At 38.1% G+C, this 23,796-nt stretch overlaps 1 long non-coding RNA gene across 2 annotated transcripts in view; it reads right to left on the bottom strand.

Moving 5' to 3' along the window:
- Nucleotides 1-19,425, bottom strand: part of LOC141553781 (uncharacterized) — a 49,437-nt gene extending 30,012 nt beyond the window's left edge. The window contains exon 1 of one of the 2 annotated variants that reach the window (XR_012485644.1): nucleotides 19,319-19,425. This is a non-coding gene — a long non-coding RNA (uncharacterized LOC141553781). The remainder of the gene's footprint in view (nucleotides 1-19,318) is intronic. The other variant, XR_012485643.1, reaches the window with a different exon arrangement.
- Nucleotides 19,426-23,796: the final 4,371 nt, after the last annotated feature.

The raw sequence follows: 23,796 nt of genomic DNA, 5'->3' as shown, positions 1-23,796 counted from the left end.
CTTCAGATTCCTGGGGCTGAACATCTGCCCTGATTTTGTGCAGCATTACCCTGCTTGAGCTGCAAACAAGTACCTCCAGCCTCTGGAGCAGCCTGTTCCAAACTGGAACTGTCTCACTTGGCAGCTGTGGGAATACCAACAGGAAGCAAGGGACCCTGGAAGAAAGTGTGGGAGTACATCCTGTGGGGACAGATAAAGAGTCCGAGTAAGGCTATGGGAACCTCTTCCGAACAAACATGAGAGTTTAGAGTTTCCTGAGCCAAAGATCTGATTTGTGTTTTCAGGGACTGGGTATTTGTTATTTCTGTTTATTTGTTTTTCAAATGAATTTGCATAAATATATCCCAGCAAAGGAATAGAGAAGGGCAAAATGTAAATTGTTCCTTTCTTTAAGCTCTTCTTCACAAGGGGCTCAGAAGATGCCATGTGATGGAATTGTCCCTTTTACATAGAATTTATTATATGAGAACATTAAGCTGACTAAATCAGTGGTCTAATTCCTGCCTGTTCTAGGTGTTTCAGAGATATCCAGCCAAGGATCCATCAGAGCCATCCACTTAAATTTCTATGTTGTCTTTGTACAGCAGAGACCATGATATTCTTTTAGAAAAATTTAGGTGGATGTCAGTTTAATCAGACTAAATCAGTGGTCTGATTCCCAATTTAGTGCAACAAACAAAAACAAACTGAAACAATCATCAAAGAGCTTGGTGGCTCAGAGGAGCCTGGAGTCTGGGCCTGGAGTCAGGAAGTTCTGAGTACAAATCCAGCCTCAGATATTTACTAGTTGCCAAACTGTGGGCAAGTCACTTCATCCTGTTTATCTCAGTTTCTCATCTTTGAAATGAGCTGAAGAAGAAAATGGCAAGCCGCTCCAATATCTTTGCCAAGAAAAGCCCAATTGGAGTCACAAAGAGTTGGACATGATTAAAATGACTGAACAACATTGATTTCTTTACAAAATATTTCTATGTCATCCCTTAGTAATTCCAGTCTAATCAGTGAAAAAACAGGTTATACTTCTAGGGCCTCCCCCCTTAGTCCTCAATCATCCATAGATAGTGAATTGAGTACATCAGAATTGGAGGATGACTCTATCTCCATGGGATATAAACTACAGGACCTCACTGATGTTCAGATCATGGCTCGCCTGCAAGAAGAAAGTCTTTGACAAGATTATGCTTCTACTTCAGCATCAGTGTCAAGACATACTTCTGGCATGTCATTGAGTTCAGGAAAGAAAGGGACATTCAGTGATCAAGAATATGATCGATACAGTTTGGAGGATGATGAAGAGTTTGATCATCTGCCACCTCCCCAGCCTCGTCTTCCTCGATGTTCACTAGAATATGTGCTCCAGAGGGTACATTGGAATGATCAGGAAACATAGAATCGAGATTGAGAGAGATGGGTATGAAGGAGCATTCTAAAACTCAGAACCAAAAGTATACGTCATGGAACCACAAAGTGGTAGGTTGTTATTCTCTTCACAGCAGCAAAGTAATGTTGAGATAGTGGAGAATCGTTCCATCATTTTTATCCTGTGTAATTTACCCTCCAAATACCAAGGTTGGTAGTCTTTTTATTCACCTGTTGACATTTTACTATGTAATTAATGACAATAGTACCCTGAGACAATGGACTACCTCCATACATCAATTATAAATAGTGTGTTTCTAATTTATTTCTTGAAAAAAGAATTCTCCCTTCTTTGTATATAGACTATTTGTCATGTAAATCTAACAAGTACCATCCTGCATGAAGAGAAATGGCAGCCAGTTAGTATGTTCCAAGATGCTCTCTTGTATCAATCCCCATAAAAGAATCTAGGTTCAGTGATTTAAAAAATATATATACTCCAAGGAATCTAGTAGAATTGGTGTCTATTTTTTAAATTCTGTGAATACATTCCTCACTTCCTCATATTGTCAGTCCCTTATGAGGTTAATTTGTTCTTTCCCTTTCCGTCCTTTTCTCCAAATTCACCCTCAACTTCTTCTCCTTTCCTCCTAGAACATCTGTTCTGGTGAACCAGAAGATAGAATGCTAGGTCTGGAAGCAGGAAGATCTCAGACAGTCAAGTTCTTAATCCCCCTTTGTCTCAATTTCCTCATTGATAAAATTGGGATAATAATAACAGCTTCTATTTCTCAGGGTTATTATGAGGATGAGATAATATAATATTTGTAAAAGAATTTCACACAATATTTGGCACATAGTGGGTGCAATATAAATGTTTATTTCCTTTCCTTCTCAAAACTTAAAATTAATTCTACTGATGATGTGTATCTTCTTTCTCTACCAGAGCAATATTTTCTGCTCCTTAAGATTTCCCAAGAGCTCTGATGGAGACCAAGAAGTTTGCAGATATCATTTGAGGATAGTCCTTTCTATCTTGGCTTATGCATGCTATGTTTTATCTCTATTTTGAGCCAGATAACACAAATATTTGTCTTCCTTCTTTGAAGGATATCTCCCTGGGCTCTATCTTGTAATAGTTTCACCATCCTCCCATTAACCTCAAAGTGGGTTTTTTAAATTTCTTTGGTTGTGTATGTGTGTTCTGAAAAGACCAAGGAATAGTATTGAAGGCATAAATTGTTCATCAATATGTACAACATCATAATGTTCCATGTTTTCATTTCTTTTTTAAATGTAGATTCTTTTTTCATTCACATTTTGACACCTGGTGCCACAATCTCTTTTCTAAATCTAAAATGGCCCTCTGGGATCTTTCTCCTGTGTGATTGCAGATCATTCATATCCCACTAGTATAAGGTACAAAGAAAAACCACTCCATTGCTTTTAACTCGTTAATAGAAGATGCTGGCTTCTTCTCTTATATTTTCTCTCAATAACATGGTTACTGTCACCATGTATATCAGTATTTTTAAAAGGGAGGGAAAATAAAGTTCCCACCAATTATTAGTATCCAGAGCACAGCAGAATCAGTTAAAAATATCCTAAGCCTTAATGCAGATCATCTCTCAAAGCGTCTTCTTGACCTCCCAAAGCTGATGGGAAATATTCTGAAGGTATTAATAGAATGCAGATGTTAGGGAATGTAGCTTAAAATTCTGCTAAATAAATGGCCCTCATGGGAGGCAGCTTCCAGTCTCCAGGGACATTCCTTAGAGGGCCCAGCTGATTGTCTCATATTGAAACAACATGTCCAAGATACATTCCAACTAAAAGAAAACGGAACAGGGGTACTCTGACCAAATATAAATCATGAGGCAAAAGGGCAACCTAGCTCTTTCAGTTCTTCCCTCCCTTCTTCCCTAACCCACCCCCCCACTTCTTCTCCTCATCCCACTCCCTCTCCCCCAAGGAAAACACAGCATTGAGTAAGAGACTGCCAAACTCAATGACTCAGGCGCCAGCCATAGTCCCCAAGTGCTGCGCAGATGGCTGCTGGTTGGGGAGTTCACAGCTTTCAGCACTGGGGCCCTGGTGTTTTTACTTCAATGCAATTTGTTTCTGATCTTCAGTCAAGTCCTTACAACACTGGGATCCCCTAGGGAGTTTTGACTTTGACCTTATAACAATTAACACCACAGGCAAAGGGAAAAGAAAAAAAAAAAAAAAGATGAGAGAAATTCTAGTGATGTGAGGTGGGTGGGGGGAAGAACATGGTAAGGGGTTGTTACTGTTAAGATTTTTTTTTATTCAATTTTTAAAAAAAAGATATTCGTGTATTTAAAGGCATAGAGTGCCAACATAGAATGAAAGTCTTCTTTCAAAGATTCCAAACCAGGTGAAACTCAGCAAACTGTGTATTCAGAAAGGGACACCAAGTTAACCGAGGCTTTGGGCAGAAGAGTCCTCCATAGAAAGCTTTTTTTTTTTTTTTTTTTTTAAACTGGTGTCTGGCACAGATCTTCAAACAGTACGTTTCATAGTTCAGTCTGGTTATGAAAATGTTCGGCCATGCAGTCCTGTGGTCGGGCCAGTCATCACCACTCCATCTTCCAGGGGGGAGGGCGCCTCTCCTGTCCCACCGCCTGCTCTCCCGGGCCTGACATGCACTGCTCTGGCCCCCTCCCAGCTCTGCGGGACAGAACCAAAAGGGCAGCGGCCATAAGACATACCCAAGCCCTGGTCTGGCCGCCGCCCCCACGGCTGGCCTGAGTCACTAATAGCATCAAGCAAGGGGTGGGAGATAGGACAGGTCCCTCTGGAGTTTCACACAGCCCTGTGGAAGACAAATAGACCCCTACAGATGAGGCCCTGGGGCCCCTAAACCCCCTCTCCCAGCGTGACCCCAGCAGCCTGACCAAAGCCTCCTCAAAGGAGGCTGGTCACACTGCCTCCCGGGCTGAACAGGTCCCCCCATCTTCCCCAGACTCATCATAGGCAGCTGCAGGGCATGTGACACAAAGGGAATGGAATGGATTTAATAAAAACCCAAGGAGAACAGGCCAAGTCAGTGGGCTCCCAGATGGGATATTTTACTTAGTTTAAATCCTTTTTCCCCTTTCAACTTTCTTTATCTTTCCCCTAAAAAGATTTTCCCAATCCAGGGGCTTGGTCTGGGTATAAAGCAGAAGGAATGGGAAGAGCCAACAGTATGTAGTGATCTGGAATTATTTACATCTGACACTGAAAATGTTTGCTGTGAGAAAATAGTCCCCCACCCCCGGACAACCCCCACTCCCGGCCACTGGAGACTTACTGAGAAAAAGCCCTCTAGGGTCTGTGGACTGTTCACTGTGAATCACACTCTCCTGACTATAAACAAAACATATCATGGGAAAGATGAAATAGTTCTCCACATGCACACACACATGCATACCCAAGTGCACATTCTCCTCTCTCTCTCTCTCTCTCTCTCTCTCTCTCTCTCTCTCTCTCTCTCTCTCTCTCTCTCTCTCTCTCTCTCTCATTCTTTGTGTGTATCTCTTTGTCTCTCTGTCTCTCTCTGTCTCTCTCATTGTGTGTATCTCTTTGTCTCTCTCTCTCTGTCTCTCTGTCTCTCTCTCTGTCTCTCTCTCTGTCTCTCTCTGTGTCTCTGTCTCTCTCTGTCTCTGTCTCTCTCTGTCTCTGTCTCTCTCTGTCTCTCTCTGTCTCTGTCTCTGTCTCTCTCTCTCTCTCTCTCTCTCTCTCTCTCTCTCTCTCTCTGTCTCTCTCTGTCTCTGTCTCTCTCCCTCTCCCCTTCCCTTCCCTTCCCTCCTTCTCCCTCTCCTCCTGCTCCTCTCTGTCTCTCTCTGTCTCTCTCACATATACACACACAGAGAGAAAAGAATGGACCCAGCCACAATGCAAGAGTAAGAAATTCTAAAATTTAAAAATTAATATCTTTGTTTCATTTTGAATGTATCTGAAAACTTCTTTGGGAATTAGTGTAAAAAACATTATACTGAAGTTCAGAGAACCTGAGTTCAAATTTGAACTTTGTCATCTACTAGTTGAGTGATTGTAAGCAAGTCATTTAACTTTTCTGCACCTCAGTTTCCTCATCTGTAAAATGAGAGAGTTGCATTTCATGATTGCTAGCATCCTTTCTAGCCCTAAATCTACAAACCTTTGATTTTAGCTGAGGAGAAAAACAGAACCTGAGTTTTGGAGTCCCTTATAATTTAGAGAACTTCTAAATAAATGACTACTGTCTTGGAGCCCTTATCATAATTGGGTAACATGTATTTCCATGGAAAGAAGTTATGAACTTTTCCTCCAAACAAAAAATAAATGATTTAAGAGCCCATTAATTTAAGAGCCCATTAACTGGAAACCGAAATCTTTAGGTTTTTTTTTCCTTTTTCTTACTCCCTTAACTAAGATATTTGTATTTGTGACAGCTAGGTGGGTTAAGTGGATAGAACACTGAGCCTGGAAGACTCGTTTCCTGAGTTCAAATCTGGCCTCAGACACTTAGTAGTTATGTGACCTTATGTAAGTCACTTAACCCTGCTTGCTTCAGTTTCCTCATCTGTAAGAGAAATAAATGGCAAATCACTGCCAAGAAAACCCCAAATGAGGTCACAAAGTCAAACATAACTGAAAAAAATGACAACATTTTGTGAAAGCAACTGAATGGACTTAGGCACAGAATAACAGATTAAGCTTTCAGTCGGTACACTCCATCTTACTTGTGAGAAGTTGAAGTCCTCTTAGCCCCAGATACAAACCATTTGAGACTGGTTCCCTGCAGGGTAAGGGACAAGGCTGAAAAGGATGCCTACAGTTATCTAGATAACCTGAAATCTTTGCTTTGGAATAGGTTTCCAGTATCCATATGCTCTCCTGCACATTATAACTTAGAAATCTGCAATTTTCTGCAAGTAGCTCAAAGACAGCACCCAAATGATCTTCACAAATATAAATGTCTTAGTCAAGGGAGAAATAAAAAGGGAAGAAGCCAAGGATTTCAGTGGTAGGAGGGGAAGGGAGACTTAGGCCTTGCCAACTACAGAATTACCACCACCACTATTGTCCAATTTCATGCTTTCAAATTTCAAGCAAAGCTTTTATTTCAAAAATCATAGATAAAGATCTAAATAGACATAGGATAGGGGACAGCTAGGTGGTGCAGTGGATAGAGCACCAGCTCTGAAGTCAGGAGGATCTGAGTTCAAATCTGATTTTGGACACTTAACACTTCCTAGCTGTTGTGACCCTGGGCAAGTCACTTAATCCTGATTGCTTCAGGAAAAAAATCCATAGGATGGTTATAAGGGAGTCATAGATCCCAATCTCAATCATAGATCTCCAGCTGAAAGAGACCTCAGAGGTCAACTAGTAAAATGTTTTCATTTTTCAGATGGGGAAACTGAGGCCTAAAGAAGAAACATGGAATGACCAGTGACTCTGGATTCAGAGCACCCAGTTCTAAATCTGACACTCACTTCGCTGTGACTTCTCTCAAAGCCTTAGTTTCTTCATATAGAAAATGGGGAAAAGGTGTGTTGGAAAAGGGAAGTAAACCAGATGGTTTTTGAAGTCCCTTCTAATCTTTCATCTATGATCTTTTAACCTAGTTTATACAAGCAGCAAATGACAGAGCCACAATTCAAATCCAGTCTTTAGACTCCAAATCAAGAGTTTTCCTATTGAATAATGGCTGCATCAAGTTAAGAATTCAGAAAAAAAAATTGGATTGTTTATCAATCAAATAGTGCTATATATCATATGCTAAAAACAGAGGCTACAAAGACCAAAAATAAAATCTAGTTTCTGTCCTCAAGGACCTTGCATTTTACTAAAAGTAGATTTGAGGGAAGTAATTTAAATTCATTTAACAAGCTTTTATTAAGGCACTTCAGGGTTTAGAGCAGTGAACTAGTCAGTAGGTGAGATGTAGAACTTAGATGATAGCTCTCGGATCTCAGATAATAATTTAATAGGAATCTAGGGAGGAAAAGGATCTTGGTGTTTTGACCTTGGTCTTTCTTATGCAAATTCCTCTCTACTCTAGACATGTCCCTTCTTCCAGAATGTATTTTTGTTCTCCTGAATCTTTTATGGCTAAAACCTTCAATGGCCCATTGGTACAGGGTCCCTGGATTCTCTTTGCCTGTGACAATGGCCTGTAGGAGGCAATAAAAGCTACTTTAATGAGACTCTACTCTTCTCAATAAAACAGCTAGCTCTAGTGTCCAGTCTTGAGTTGTCCTGATATATTTAGTGATGATTGATTCAGAAAGCCTGACTACAGAACCTGGGAGGAATAACTAAAGCTTGAGGGAACTTAAGCCAAAGAGCAAAGTCATCATGACCTTTCTGACACATCCCAAAGACCAAAGATTCTGATCAGATCCGAGCTTATATCCCTTCTCGGTGCTACCCTGCCCTAGCAAATGCTCCAGATTATAGGGTAGATGCTGACCTTTCCCTTGTTGCTCCTAGTCTTATCTCCAGTTAAGCTACAGCCTTCCTATAAATATGTTCAATAAAGGCCTATTATTTTCATCATAGAAGAGCTGTTCTAAGCCTCCCAGGACACATTCTCTAAGTCTTCAAATGACAAAAGCAAAAAGGATATGATATACGAAAATAAATCCTTAAAATTAATATGTAACCATAACCCAGAACCCAAACCCTGGATTTAAATGGACCATACACAGTTTGGGAGGCTTCCTTATAGTCATACTTTTTGGCTTATGCCCCTCTCCAGTGTTTTATCTGGGAGCATCAGAATTTAGCTCATATCGAAATCTTTCCACAACACAGGGAAAAGGGGCCTTTAAATCCTTTGCAAGCACCCAAGGTAACATAACATCAAGTAAAGAATTGGCTTTATTTAACCATATAAAAAAATATAAAACTCACACAAAAGCTCAGAAACAAGCTAGCTCTCTATCTCTCTATAGTGAGCACCATATGCACAGGTACTGATGGAGTCTTCCAAATATATAAAATGTGCTCTAGAGTCAATCACATCTCTCATTTCCAAAAGTGGAAAAATCAAATACACTTCCATCAGTGAGCCTTATCTCTTCCAGGAAATTCTCCTCTGAATTCAGAGTGTTGCCATGGGATTGTACCCTGCTCCCCCACAGAGTAAAGCACTCCTGATTGCCAGAACTGATACATGATAAGCATATAAGAAAAGTACAAGCCAAGTGCTATGTGAGGTCAGAGAAGGGAGAGGTATTACTAACCAGAGGAAAGGGAGGATTAGAGAAGGCTTCACACTAAGGTGTGAATGCTGGTAGTATTTACATTTTAAAAGAAGAACTTGTTGACCCAAGTGAATCTCTAATTGGTAGAGGGTTGAAGGAAAATATTTTTGAGGTCAGAGAGGACATTCCTATTCCCCTTGCCTCTGGACTACTGCCATCCTAAATGTCCTGCCCAAAGGTCAGAAAAGCAGAGATCAGCAAATTAGCTGAAAGGTGGCCAATACCTGTCTGACTTCACAGCTGGACCATGAGAAGAGCCTTTTATTTGAGACAAAATCAAATTAAAATATCCCTCTTGTAACTTTCTTGAGTAGTATTTTAACTCATCTTAAATATGACAGCCAATCAGTCAACAAATGTTTCCAGGCTAAATGCTGGCAATACAAAGAAAGGAAAAGAAAAAGGGCTCTTAACTCCTTTAAGCACCTGCCTTCTTTTGAGAAGCTCACATTTTAGTGGTGGTAGGTAACATGTAAATATCTAGGAATACACATATATAATCTGTGTGTATAGATAGATACATATACATACATATAGAAACACAGACACATATAGGATAGATGTGGCCCTTGGACAAAGGGCAAGTCATTATCTATTAAAACAACAAAAAACAATGTTAACCTACTAAAGTCCTATGCAGATCTTTCATTGTAAGTGACTTCAGGTTCTCAAAGATTTTGATGAATTTCTGGCAGGTCCTCTCAAGAAAAATAGAAGATAAATGACATTCAAAGAGGTAAAGTAATATGATGGCTCCAAGACTAGTAAATATCTTAAGTGGCAAATGCAAGACTTCAGCCCAAGTCTTCTACTTCCCCATCCTCAATTTTTCTAGTCTAAACTAAAACTGTAATGTAGATCACTGGAAATACAGACTAACCTTAATTTTGTCTGTCAGCATAAACACCAAATCAAAGATATACTCTGAGTCCCTCCAGCTTTGTGCACTCAGAACAATGCCCTGGGAAGTTGATGAGGTGCTATTAATAGTCTGCCCCAAAGGCTTCAGGTTGTGAGTCTGGTGATAGACTCAGTAAAAAATATGTATTAAGCACTTACTATGTGTTAGAAATTGTGCTAAGCACTTGGGGATCCAAAGAAAAACCAAAAACTCCCGGCCCCTGTTCATAATAAACTCACATTTGAATAGGGGAGACACTAAGCAACTATGTCTGTTATCTGAGAACCAGATTAGCTGTGGAGTTTGGAGGAGCTCACCTCTCTGAGGCCTAAAGGCATCAGAATTGGCTAAAGCACAATATGATTCTTCTATTACTAAAGGATGGTGAATTTCTTGGCCACACATAACTGCAGTCTGTGATAATGAAGAAGAGTTTCCCTGCAATGAAGTCATAATCTCAAAAAAAAAAATGAGGAAGTCACAGTGATAATACAATTCAATTAAACAAACATTTATTAAGTGCTTACTGTGTGCCAGGCATTGTGCTTTGTGCTGGAAACGAAGCAAAAAGCAAAACTGCCCAGCTTTTCAGGGGCATTTTTTACTAGGGAATTTATTTACTAGGGAAATACAACACATGCATAGATATATATTTGCATATAACTAACAATTAGAAGTATCAGGAAATAATTTTTATAGAAAGTGACACTCAATTTTAACCTAGCTTAGCCTAATTAGCTTAGGATTCCAAGAGGTAGCTTTGAGAAAGGAAAGATTTCCAAACATGGGGAGGATAGCCTATTGAAAGTTGCAGAAGCAAGAGATGGAAAATAGAAAATAACTGAATCCTGAAAAAGTCAAGGAGAGAATATGTGTCCAAGGCTAGGAAGCAGCTTTAATTGTAGATCCAGGACTTGACCCCATATCTCCCAGGTGCTCATCTTGGGCTTTTTCTACTCAGAATGAAAATTGCAATCAGAGATCATTGGCAATACAACCTGCTCTGAATTTTGTCTGTCAGCATAAACACCAAATCAAAATTACAGTCTGAATCTCTCTAAACTGGGGCAGTTATAACAATGCCCAGAGTAGCTGATAAGCATTATTGTCTACCTCTAAGGACAGACCCTCCCTTTTAAATCTTTTTTTTCCTCTATTCATTCTTAATAAAGTATCTGAAGTCATGCTATTGTAGTTAATGCTTGGCAAGTGCTCAGCAGCTGTCACTGTGGCAGCGGGAGTGTGCCTGGTGCCAGTCCCCATTGTCACGACAGCCCCAGTGGTGTAAAGAAAGGGCCCTACAGGATGTAAGACAATACTGGGAAGGAAAAGGAGGGAATCCTCGACCTTGGGCCTGCCTGGTGGCAGGCCATTGAACCCTGGGTGTCTTGACAAACTACAAGGAGCAAAAATTCTTGGAAGCCAAGAAGGACTGCAAGTGAAAAACAAAAGATTCTATCGTATAGGAAATAGAACAAAAATGCAGAGAAATTTGTTTTGTTTTGGGAGATAAAATAAGCCATGGAGCACTGCACTGGGGTCAGGTGTGACTTGCATTCTTTTCTCAAAACACAAGAATAAGGAAGTATGATGCAGACTTGAAGGCAGGCAGGTAGCAAAAATGTTCCATAAGGGATTTAGTCCTCAGACTCAGCCAGGTCACATTGGGCAGTAAAGGAACTTTGTAAATGAAATAAGCAAATTCTTCATGGGGGAAGAAAAATTTCAGAGAAGCCCTCAGTGATCAAACCCAGTTAATAAAATATTATCTTTTTTATCAATTAATATCTATCCCTTTGAAAATGTATAAACAGCCAAGTATGTCATTCAGACCAACTTGTAAGGGGAAATTTTCCTGAATTTCCTTACTGACACGGGCTGAATTACCAGATAACTGTTGTGTCTCCATTTCACTTTGAAATATGAAGACCTTAAATGGAATTGGCTGAAAAATTCCATTTCTGTGGCCAAGACAGGACTCAGACTTCTACATGGACTAATGATCAATCAACATTATTAAATATCTCCCATGCACCAAGAACTATGCAGAAAACCTGCAGAAGCAAGAGACAGTCTCTACCCTCAAAGAATTCACAATGGAAAACAAAACATGCAAACAAACATATACAAATCAACATGGGAAATAATTAACAAAGAGAATAATACAGCAATCTTCCCTCCATTCCTGGGAAAGACCATTTATGATTGGAGTGTAGGATTTTAGAACTAGAAGAGACTTGTAGATATCAAAGCCCTTCCTTTTTACAGATGAGGAAAGTGAGACTAAACTAATCTGCTGCTATGCTACAATTTTCATCCCATGGTTTATTTGAAGAAATAGCTTTGTTTCCTATGTATATTTTTAAAATTACACAAAAGCATATTTAGTAGCACCAATTTATAGCATCCTTAGTATTAGATGCCATTAAGACATCTCACTTTTAGAGAGAGCTCAAGCATCTGATTGATGAAGGCCGGTAGGTGTTCCTGGATAAGGGATGCTGGCAAATATTTAACAAGTTTAACAAATAGGAAAATTGTGCCCAAGGCACACTTTTAAGTTTAATCCACATTGTTAACATTTCTCTGTCACTTTCTTAAATCTAAACAATTAACAAAACAATAAGTCAAGCTTTGATTTGTAGTATTCTGATTTCAAAGTGCAAATGCTCCAACTTAAAATTTAATAATCAGCTCTCCAGAGCCATTTAGACTTGGCTGGCTCCAGCAAACCTTTGGGCCTGGATCCTTATTCCTGTTTGTGACAAGACAATTTCAGAAATGGGGCAACTCTTTGGCTGGTTTATTCTCCTCATGGTATGATTTAGACTTCTTTAACAGTGAGCATTTCATGCTGGATTTGGAGTCAAGAAGCTTGAATTCATTATCATACCTAATAATAATCATTGATTTATTTCCCTGAGCCTCAGTTTCCTCCATAATAACAAGAAAATAATAATGCTTATTTTACAGAATAATTGTAGAAACTCTGCCTATAGAACTTTAATAACTATCATAATATCATAATAGGATTTGTAAAAAATATGATTTATGAACAAAGCATATCAATTATGTATGCTAAATATAATATTGATTAAATAAAAAGTAATTATTGTTATTAATTTTGATAGATTATTAATTATTTTTTCTAGGAAATAAAAGGGTGTACAAGAAGACATAAATAAACAGAATAAAGCATTTTTACTAAATATATTTGTGCACTGAGGATTATTTAAGATAAATTAATTATAAATATAAGTTTTAATGATTTCATTATTCATAAAGATTAAAATGAGGGGCAGCTAGGTGGTGCAGCAGATAGAGCACCAGCTCTGAAGTCAGGAGGAACTGAGTTCAAATGTGGCCTCAGACACCTAACATTTCCTAGCTATGTGACCCTGGGTAAATCACTTTACCCCAATTGCCTCAGCAAAATAAATAAATAAACAAATAATATTAAATTGCTTATTAAAGAGAAAATAGGGCATCAGGCATGTGCTTCCATGACAGCTTTTGATCACTGAAATGCAGAACTTTGATTTTTTTCCTTAGCAAGTAATTAGCCCATCTAGTCCACAGTGATCCTCCCCATAAGTACAATGGAAAATGAAGGGATTTTTTTTACAGGGGAAATATTCACTTTTTCTGTGTTTCCCAGTTGGCTCACTTAAGCTCATGTTGCCAAAGCATGTAGGAGCAATCAGTCACACTGAAGATGGAATCAGGATACCTGGAGTCCTAGCTCTGCCACTATCTTCTCAAGGAATCTTGACTATTCTTTTTATTTTTTGGGGCTTCCATTTCCTCATGTATAAAATATGTTCTCTTAGTGATTACAACAAACTTCACAGCCAAGAAAATTGTCCCTGCCTGGTTTGGGTGACTCCTTCAGTGAGGCACCTGAAGGTAGATACTGATGTAGCTTAAAAATCAATGATTCTATGATTCTAATTCACCTCGCTCTCCCTCTCTTATAGGTCCCTAGTTTTTTCTGCTATGCCCTGTAGAATTACCTTATAGAAATGGTCAGGGGTACTATTGTTCTTTGTTTCAACTGTTCTTACTCAGAAAAAATCTGAAAAAACATGTGCATAATATAATACCCAGCTATCTTTCACTGCACACAATCTGACACATGTTCCCCATGAGTCAAAGGAAGGGGTTGGAGTTGCATCAGTTGTTCCAATTTTCAGAAGAGAAAACTGAGGTCAAGTGGAAATAATTAATATAGAGGACACACAGCCAAAATTCCTGTTCTAGGTAGTGAGCTCATCGTTCCATCCCTAGCTGTGTGACCCACAGGTGGAAAGGTGAGAGAAAAAAAATTACCCTTTCTAATGACTCACTTGCCAGATACCTCCCTGGAGAAAGGACACTTTTAGGTCTCACAGGTCCCAGGAATACCTTCAGACAGAAAAGACCAGAGACTACTATGGAAAGGGGGATTCTAGGAGAAAAGGAAGGGAAGGGGAAGTGTATCCTGGCTCAGGGTTCTGGATTGAAACCATGTGCAATTCAGTGGTTTCTTTCAACTTGTCGCCAAGGAAGCTTCAACCATTTCAGCCTGAGCTTTGCTCTTAAGTTTTTTAGCCCTTCCAAATCTCATATTGAAAACAAAATTAGGAAAGGAAAAGAGGTGAGCAGGGAAGTGGAACATACTAGAGGGAAGACAGGTTTATATCCAGTTGCCTCCTTGTTCCTCTCCCAGAAAATGAGTGAGCTCCTTCTATGATGTCAATCCCAACTGGAACTAAATGAAATAAATGGACACAGTCTTTAGAGGGTATACATTTTTCCCTTGACATTCATGCACCTCTCTAAGTTAGAGAATGCCATGACATACAGCTCAAGATTCCCCCCTTTTTTCCCAAGTGTATCCTGCTTAACCTTATTAGGCTTTGCTGTGCACTTCAGTCAATGCCTTCCTGGTAATAAAATAGAAATAATTCATTTTCTTGGCTGCGCCATCAAATCTTCTACGAATTTATTCTAAAGGAGAAGAGGAAGGAGGGAGAATAAATGTGGCATTGGCTTTTCAATTGCGGTTTTTATTTCCATAAACCTTAGAGCACAAGAATGCATGAGATATTTACACAAATCTTTCCACAATTCCTGTGGCCTTTGGGAGCATTGCATCTGCATGACTTCACCACTGTGGCTGGTTTGTGCTGTTTCAGCAGCACTTCTTACAACAGGGATCAAGCCATACCATGCTTAGTATGTCTGTGCATGCACATGCCTGGGTGTGTGTGTGTGAGTGTGTGTGTGTCTGAATGTCTGTCTGTCTGTCTGTTTATGTATGCATCTGTCAATGGGGGAAGTGGGAAAGTGGGGAAGAAATGACAGATATTCTCCTTCCTTCCCCTTCCTTTACTTTCCTTATCTCACCAGCATATATCTAATAATATCAAAAATTTACTTTGAATTTAATCTCTATTCATACTTAATTAGGCTATTATATGATGGGGTGGTTTTCTAGTTCTAAATACCCAGATGTTCCAAGACTCGATTCCATTTAGTACAGCAAACATTTATCATGCACCTTTTATGTTCCAGTTGTTCTGTGAGATTTTGAGGATAACAAAGGCAAAAACAGCAGTTTCTCCTTCAGGGAACTTATATTTTTGGAGAAAGTGAGGAAAAAAGCATGCACATAGATAAATAAGTATAAAATAATTTGGATATTCTCACTTTGGCAATAAGAAAATATGAAAACTGTTAGAGGTGAGAGGAATTTTGAATAATTGTGTGGACTCAGAATAATTACAGTATAATAATCATTTTTATAGAAATATAATGTAGAAGTATAATAATAATCATTTTTATTGAAACAAAGTCAATGGGCATTTATTAAATCAACAGATATTTATCTTAATAACACATCTTATGTGTCAGCATGGAGGAATACAAATTCAAGCAAAATGAAAGATACTCCTTGTTCTCATGGAAATTATATTTGAATGAAGGGATATAAAACAGTAAAGGAAGCTGAGAATGTTGAAGGGGTGAAGCTACCTCACAGAACATTCAGCGTATGAAAAATAGCTGATTTAGGCCTTTCCTCAAAATGGAGGTTCAGAAAGGAATTCATCAATTGAAAAAGCTCCACCCCTCCACCAGAGAATGAGGGAGAAAGCAGTTAAAGTATAGTGGCAAAGAGTGGATTCATATCAAAGGTAAATGAGTGTTGTATTTGCTGTGGTATTCTCTAAGTGGGAAGATATTAATCATTTATAACCTATTTTCTTTTGAATAACCCTGTGAGTTAAAAATACAAAATTTGACAATTTGATGAAGAAAGGATCTCAACAACCAGACCATCTCCTAAAGGAATTCCTACCAAAACATACCTGACAAGAAGTCATCAAGTATTTCTGTGAAAATATAATTCTCTGCCATTTTACAGATGAGAAAACTAAGGTTGTAAAATGTCTTTTCTTGGGACACCTAGTGAGAGAGTCAAAACAAGAAATTTCCTAACTTCTAGATTTATGCTGTCTCCCCTGCTTCATGCTGCCCAAATTTTGATTCAGATGAGTTGAAATATGAGCAGCCTGGTTGAAGGTATCCTGGACATAAAAAATTATTTGTGAAGCAATTAATTTTAAAAGGTATTTATCAAAAAAGGTATTCAGTTCATGGTTCTCGAACAATGCAGATTTCCATGGAAGAAGGAGGGTCACCATCCCTGCTTCCTGAGTCCAAGTAGAGAGGCTTTAACAGCCAAATTAAGAAAAGAGAAGCAATTACAGAATACCACTTGTGGACAATCCAGAGACACATTATCCTAGGGCCCTATTGATGTAAAAATCTTCAGAATTAAATGTCAGTCACATGCATAAATCTCTAGAAAAAAAATTAAGTTCCCCCAGCTTTCAATTGGCATCACATCCACTGATCTATCGAGTTTATTTATGATAAAAGTTCCAATTATCACCAAGGTCCTTCTCATACTGGTCTTCCCATTTCTTAACTGTCTTCTGTCTTCATCAATGATAAAATGTTAAAAAGCCTATCTAAATGGTGTTGGTAAGTTTTCAAGATACAACTACAGGTAATTTTCTCTCAACTTGTCTTATGTTTCTTCCCATTATAATTTTTTCTTTCCCTTTAAAAATTGAAAAATGAAAGTCACATCCAAAAGGAAGAGTTGTCCATTCAATGAATGTTTACTAAGTACTGACTTTGGGTAAAGAGCATTGCTATGTATCCATGGAGGCTATTACAGGTTTGTTTGTTTGTTTATTCTAGAAAAACAGAAAAACTACTTAGGGACAATTTTAACCCTCACCAAAGATGGTTAGAGGGAGTCCCCTCTGAAGCAAGGAGGGAACAGCTGTATGACAGCTGCACAGTAGTCCAGGAACTCTAGATAGGAATGGATGAGCCCATTATCCAATTGAAAGTAAAGGAAAATGTGTTCACAGCAAGGAAATTGAAATTATTCTGGCTGGAATGCAGCCAAAGGTTCTCAGTCGTCCAGTGGGGAACCCTGAGGATTCAAAACTATATATCTCCAAAGCAGAGTTCCCACATATTTTTCTCAGGGACAAAGTATGTCTATTAAATCAATGAACTCCACCTGCTTGGTCATTAGCATATATGTAAAAGCAAGAAAATGTGAGGTTTTATCAGTATTTGTGGGCAATTCACTTAACCTCTCATTGCTTTAGGTACCTTTATAAGACTCTAAGTTACCAAGGAATGGAAGAAAGTACTGATCTGAGTTGTCAGAGGTAAGTGCTTCATTTGGGAGTTCCCCTATATCAATGAAATCATTGTCTCTATTCCCTCACAAACTTTTTGTCTTCCATTTTTAAACAAGTAGTAAGAGAAGAAAGAGATTCTTTCAAAGTCATCTCCCTTACCAAGGAAAAGAATTGGGCTAATTAATTGAGCTATAAGATTACCTTAAACCTTCCAAGCAGAACATGATAGAGTACATTGTCTAGCAAATAGTAATTTATCTTTGTGGTACTAAAAATAATATCTGGGAATAGACTTTTTTCCTTTGCCAAAAAAGGACTAATTCTTTATGAAATGCAAACAGACCATACACACCCCTGTTTGGAATATAAATTTAACAGTATTTGAAGGTAATCTAGGAAATGACTTAAACAGTCATACTTCACCAACTCTCTGAAAATATAAATAGAAATGTGGACAAATCCTCCATGAGCTTATTTTCAATAACAATTTAGTATGAAACAAAACATACAATATCCTAGACCTGACAAGGTTATAGTGCGCAAGGCATAAGTGAATGATCTAAAATCCTCTATGCTTCATTTAGCATGGAAGAACTATCATGAAACAGTTACATAGACTCAGTCTTTATTTCTATATTTCCATCCTTCTGGAAGGAAGTTATAAGAGCTCTACCAAAGAACCTAGGTTTAAGTGGAAGAAGAATATAACTTCTGTGTGTACATAAGATCAAACATCTGGGTGCTTCAAAATGGGTAAATATCTGATAGATCATGTTTCTCACATTTCATCCAAAAATATTAGCAATTGTATAGATGTAAATGTTAAATTGTTTGGAAGGAGCCTAGACTGAGTTAAAGTTTTCAATGACAACTCAATCAAGGATGAGCTGAAATTGTTCTCTCCATCCTCTTCACCAAGTAAAAGAGGCATTTAATGGGAAAATACATAAAATATGGAAGTCTGAAATGATGTTTCATTTAATGAGTTCTGGTTCATTTCCTCATACAAGCCAATGAGATAACAAGAGTTTTTTTTAATCTGTAAAACAATCAACAGGATGATTTTAGAGAGACCTGGAGAGACTTATATGGACTGATGCTAAGTAAAGTGAGCAGAGTCAGAAGGTCAGTGTACACAGATACAGCAAGATTATACAATGATCAATTCTGATGGATGTGCCTTTTCTCAAAATTGAGCCATTTCAGGCCAGTTCCAATGGTCTTGTGATGAAGAGAGCCATCTGCACCCAGAGAGAGGACTGTGGGAACTGAGTGCAACATAGCATTTTTACTTTTTCTGTTGTTAATTGCTTGAATTACATTTTCTTTCTCATTTTTTCCTTTTTGATCTGATTTTTCTTGTGCAGCAAGATAATTGTATTAAATATATATGCCTTTATTGGATCTACATATGTATTTAACATGTTTAACATTTTAAAAATCTGTAGCCCAAAGTCTCTGAGTACAAACTGACCACCAACTCCTCTACTTAACTAGTTCTGCTTTCAAATTTAACCTCCCCTACATAAATCCTTTTCAGACTTACACCAAGCTGTATTTCTTCCCCATAATTTTATGCAGTCTGTTTTTGTTCAGATAAGTGAAATGTGTTTAAAACCACCAAAATTATCGACAATTATTTACTTCCAGGCTAAAATAACAATGGAGATCTCCAAGAAAACTTTAATTTAAAAAAATGTATTTCATGCAGTTTGATGATACTCGGGTTATATCGAAATGAATTTAAATGTGTCTTGTTAACTGCCCAAGATGTATTTGCCCAGTTAGGCTCAATTATCTCCAAGGCATACAGTGAAGCTATTGAATGGAATGGATCAGAAGATTCATCTCTTTTTTGCCCCAACTAGTTCACAATTACATATTCACCAAACGTCCTCTAGTCCCACCTGGGTTTGCCAATATCAGCAATTAAAATTCCACAGAGGAGGAAGCTCTGTTGCTCTTTGTGTACATCAGAAAATATAAAGAGAGGGGAAAAGAGAACAACTCATCAACTTTTCTAAATATCTCATGATAAGTGAGGGAGTTTTAAAAGAAATGCTTTTCTTACCCTCAGAAATACATACCTCTCCAACAGCCATCACTGCCATTATTGTCTGAGCATTTTCATTTATATTCTGTTACAGTCTGTAGGCTATGGTAGGCCAGGACACAGACAGATTTTTGAATGACCATCTGGTTAAAGGGGAAGCAAAGTCATGGACAGAGATAAGACAAGATTTATTTCAGCCATCCTCATTATTCAGCAAAGATCCAGTTCTACCAGATAGCAGATCTCATAGTGATTGGTCCAGAGACCACATTCCCTAAAACAGCTTGCTTCACCAGACCAGCTTGACTATTATGAAACAAACTTCCCCCTACAAAATGTTCACCTCATATCGATGCAAGCTAGAAAAATGTTGACATTACTGGTTTGGAACAAAGTGCTGAAATATCATGTTGCTGTGATATTTGAAACATCACAAGACTGCTATTTTGAAACTTTCTAGGTCTTTGGTGAAATACCAGGAGTAATCAGAAGGAGTTTAACACCACCTTAAAGAAAAAATAAATAAAATTATGGGGAGTGAAATGATACTGGGGAAGAAATAATCTCAGGGCTTGATTCAAGTTTTCAAAATGTAGAGGAAGTGTCTTTCCAGCCAAAAGAAGTCACAGATGAGTATGTCTCTATTTCTGACTCCTACCCCCACCATTACATAGAAATGTCTTTCTTTTAAGCTATACCTGTTTTTCTACTTTATGACCCTGTTCATGTTATAGAAATATTCATCCTTGATAAAAGACAATAATGGCAAACATTTGTTAAGCACTTGCTGTGTACACATGTTCTGGATATTGAGAAAGGCACAATTTACACATAAGAATGCACATAATGTACTCAGAAGGAATTTTTTTATTTAGTGGGAAAGAAAGAAAGGAGCATTCATGGAGTATCTATTATGGGCTGGGCACTATGCTAAGGATTTTATAAATATCTTGTTTGACTAACCTGAGAGATAGGTTCTATTATTATCCTCATTTTACAATTGAGGAAACTAAGGCAAACAGAGGTTAAGTGATATGGCTTGCCCAAGATCACATCTTAATAAGTGTCTGAGGCCAGATTTGAATTCAAAGGTAGCCTTTCCCCAGCCAGCTCTTCCCATAGCACAGGATGCTATTCTCTTCAATCAGTTTCCAGCATTAAAATTTTTTTTCAATTAGATCAACTCCCCAATCTGTTTTTAGTAAATGACTCTTAGCTTACTTAGTAGAAATGTGTACAAGCTACTTTTGGGGTATTCTTGTCTTCCCTTGGCCTTTCTTTTCCACTTAGATGGCATTGTTATAACATTGGGTTTGAAGTCAGGAAGACCTGAGTTCATATCCAGCCTTGGACACTTAGTCATTCTGTAATAATGGGCAAGGCTCTTGATCTGTTTACCTCAGTTTTCTCATCTATAAAATGGGAATAGCATCTATGGCCTGGAGGCATTAAGAGGCTAAAATGAGATATTTGTAAAGCACCTAGCACTGTCTGGCATGTAAGCAGTTAATCAATGTTTCCTTCATCTCTACCTTTTGTAATTTTGTTGTTACTGTGTACATTGTTCTCTTGATTCTGCTCACTTCATTTAATATCAATCCATATAAGTCTTTCCAGCCTTGAAAGGTGGAATTTTAACAGGACCTAAAAGAAGTTATGGAAACCAGGAAGGAGATATGAGGAAGGAAAGAATTCCTGGCATGGGGGTTTGTTCAGCGTGAAAATGCAATCAGGAATGGAGAATCCTATGTGCAAGAAATAGACAAGAGGACATTATCACTAGATCATAGAGTAAATATAGAAGTCTGAAAATATATGGAGTGCTTCAAAAGCCAAACAATTTTATATTTGACCTAAGGCTAATAGAGAAAGCTAGTAGAGTTTACTGCATAGAGGAATCAGTCCTGTGCTTTAGAGAAGATTGATTTGATAGCTAAGAGGATGGATTGGAATGAGGAGACACTTCAGGCAGGGGTATTGCAATAATCCAGGCACGAGATGCACCACATGGTATCAGAGAGAAGAGAGCATGTATGAGAAATTGTAGGATGGATAGAATTTGGCAACATTTTGGATCTTAGTGGGAAGAGAAAGTGATAGAGAAGTCAAAGATGATAGCTAGATTGTGAGTTTGGATAATTAGGCAGGTGGTGGTGCCCTTGACAGGAATTGTAATGTTAAGAAGAAAGGAGGGCTTTGAAGGAAAAGTAATTTGTTAAGTTTTAGACATATTGAGTTTAAGATGTCACTGGGATGTCTAGTTCAAAATGACCAGTAAGCAGTTGAGGAACTGAATTGTGAGAGTATGGGGGCTATGTTCTCCTCCTCCAAACCAAAAGTCCTTTCAGATCTGTCAATATCAGTATAGACTGGGGTGAGTGAGACATCACACACAGAGATAAGGGGGATTGGAAGCCACATCAAACACCAAGCCAAAGAATCCAGTTCAAAAATCAAATAAAACCTCTTTTTGTTGTCCCTATTATTCATCACACATCATGCTCATTGAAGTTTAGCCTGAAAAATATTTTTAAGACTCAATTTCACTCTCTTTAAAGCATTCTTAATTATTTGTTCATGGGTTATACATGTTCTTTAAAATCTTATTTTTTTCAACTATATAAGCACATACTGTCTTTTTAACTTCTACTTTTTTCTCCAACTAACTTCTTAGATCCATATTTACCTGCTTTCAGCATCAGTCTTCTCTGCACCAAAAATTTCTCCCCTTGGAGAAGTCTTATCACATTTGGGTGATGGTAATGAAAAGACAACCTAAGAGGCTCGAAAAAGCATTTTGTGAGTTATACACACACACATATACCTCACACTTAGGAAAACATATAAGTATTCACAAATATGAAAAAATTGGATTGAAAGATTCCCCAAGGATAGATTTTTAGGTTAAAAAATATACGCTCCTTTCTCTATGGTAACATAACCAGGAAGACAGAACAGCTGATCTGCTGTGAAAGGAAGGTAAGAGTATTAGACACTTTCCTATCCTTGAATCTAACTAGAAGCAATGAGTATTTGGATTGGTTTTGGTTTTGGTTTTTGGTGGGGCGTTTTTGTTTCATTTGGAGATGTTTTTTGTTTTTGTTTTTGTTTTTGTTTTTGTTTTGCTATTATTACCTACTACTGCCATTAAACTATGTTAGACAAACTATTTACTTTGGGAGTATGGAAAACAGAGGCTGATGAGCATTCTATATAACTATGATCTGCATTCTTAGCCAATTTTACTGTATTTATGTATTGTGTGTATCCCTAAGGAAGGACTTATGTTTTAGGCTTTAAACACAGGATATATCAATGGACAAGGCAGTGATGACTCTATGTCACAATTTAATCATTTATCTCTATTCGTGAACAACATTTACTGAGCTTGTTTCTATTCTATCAGCAATACCTTTGTCAAACATTGTGTTGTGGTTCTTGACTTAACCCACAAAAATAAAAAAATGAATCCTGAGTAACAGCAATTATTCAAACAAATCTGTATATACTTCAAGCCACATGGTATTTCCTTAATATAACTACATATAATAAAAGCCTAAAATAACTAGGTAGTTTATAACAATACTTCTTAATTCTATGCCCTTCTACCTTTATCAAGGGCTCCACTACATTAAAACATTCTGTTGCCAGTGACCAGAACGGTACAGAGGAAGCTGAATAGGTTTTTGGAAAATTGGCCTGAAATTCTAAGATTTTTGTGATTTATAATTGAGGATATTACTTTTACAAGCCATGACACATATAAATGCTATTATAGCATATGTAGTATTCCACACACTTGAGTTTTGTTATTTCTAACAAGATAACAAAACCATCAGGTGAATAAGAAACCAGTGCCTGCAACCACAATTATTATAGTATATCCCACTGAGAACATTCATTCAACTTCCTGACCTGGGTTGGTTGTAATTAGGAACTCCCTTTTATTGACTATAACAGAAAGAGAAAAATTGTGTGTGTGTGTGTGTGTGTGTGTGTGTGTGTGTGTGTGTGTGTGTGTGTGTATGTGTGTGTGTGTGTGAGAGAGAGAGAGAGAGAGAAAGAGAGAGAGACAGAGACAGAGACAGAGACACAGAGAGACACAGAGAGACAGACAGACAGACAGACAGACAGAGAGACAGAGAGAGAGACAGAGACAGACAGAGAGAGACAGAGACAGAGAGAGACACAGAGAGACAGAGACAGAGAGAGAGACAGAGAGACAGAGAGAGACTGAGAGACAGAGAGAGAGACAGAGAGACAGAGAGAGACTGAGAGAGAGAGAGACAGAGAGAGAGACAGAGAGACAGAGAGAGAGAGACTGAGAGAGACAGAGACAGAGACAGAGACAGAGAGACAGAGAGAGGGAAGGAGGGAGGAAATAAGGAGGAAAGGAGGGAGGGAGGAAGAGAGAGCCAGAGAGGCAGAGAGACAGACAGAGAGACATCTATAGTAGATGGCAAAGATAGTAAATACTTATGCCCACAAAACAGGGAAATGATCAGTAAGAAA

This window comes from Sminthopsis crassicaudata, chromosome 1 (assembly GCF_048593235.1).
Source record: "Sminthopsis crassicaudata isolate SCR6 chromosome 1, ASM4859323v1, whole genome shotgun sequence".
In the NCBI taxonomy this organism is placed as follows: Eukaryota; Metazoa; Chordata; class Mammalia; order Dasyuromorphia; family Dasyuridae; genus Sminthopsis; species Sminthopsis crassicaudata.
Note: the sequence above shows the minus strand (reverse complement) of the source record. Positions and strands in the feature narration are given on the sequence as shown.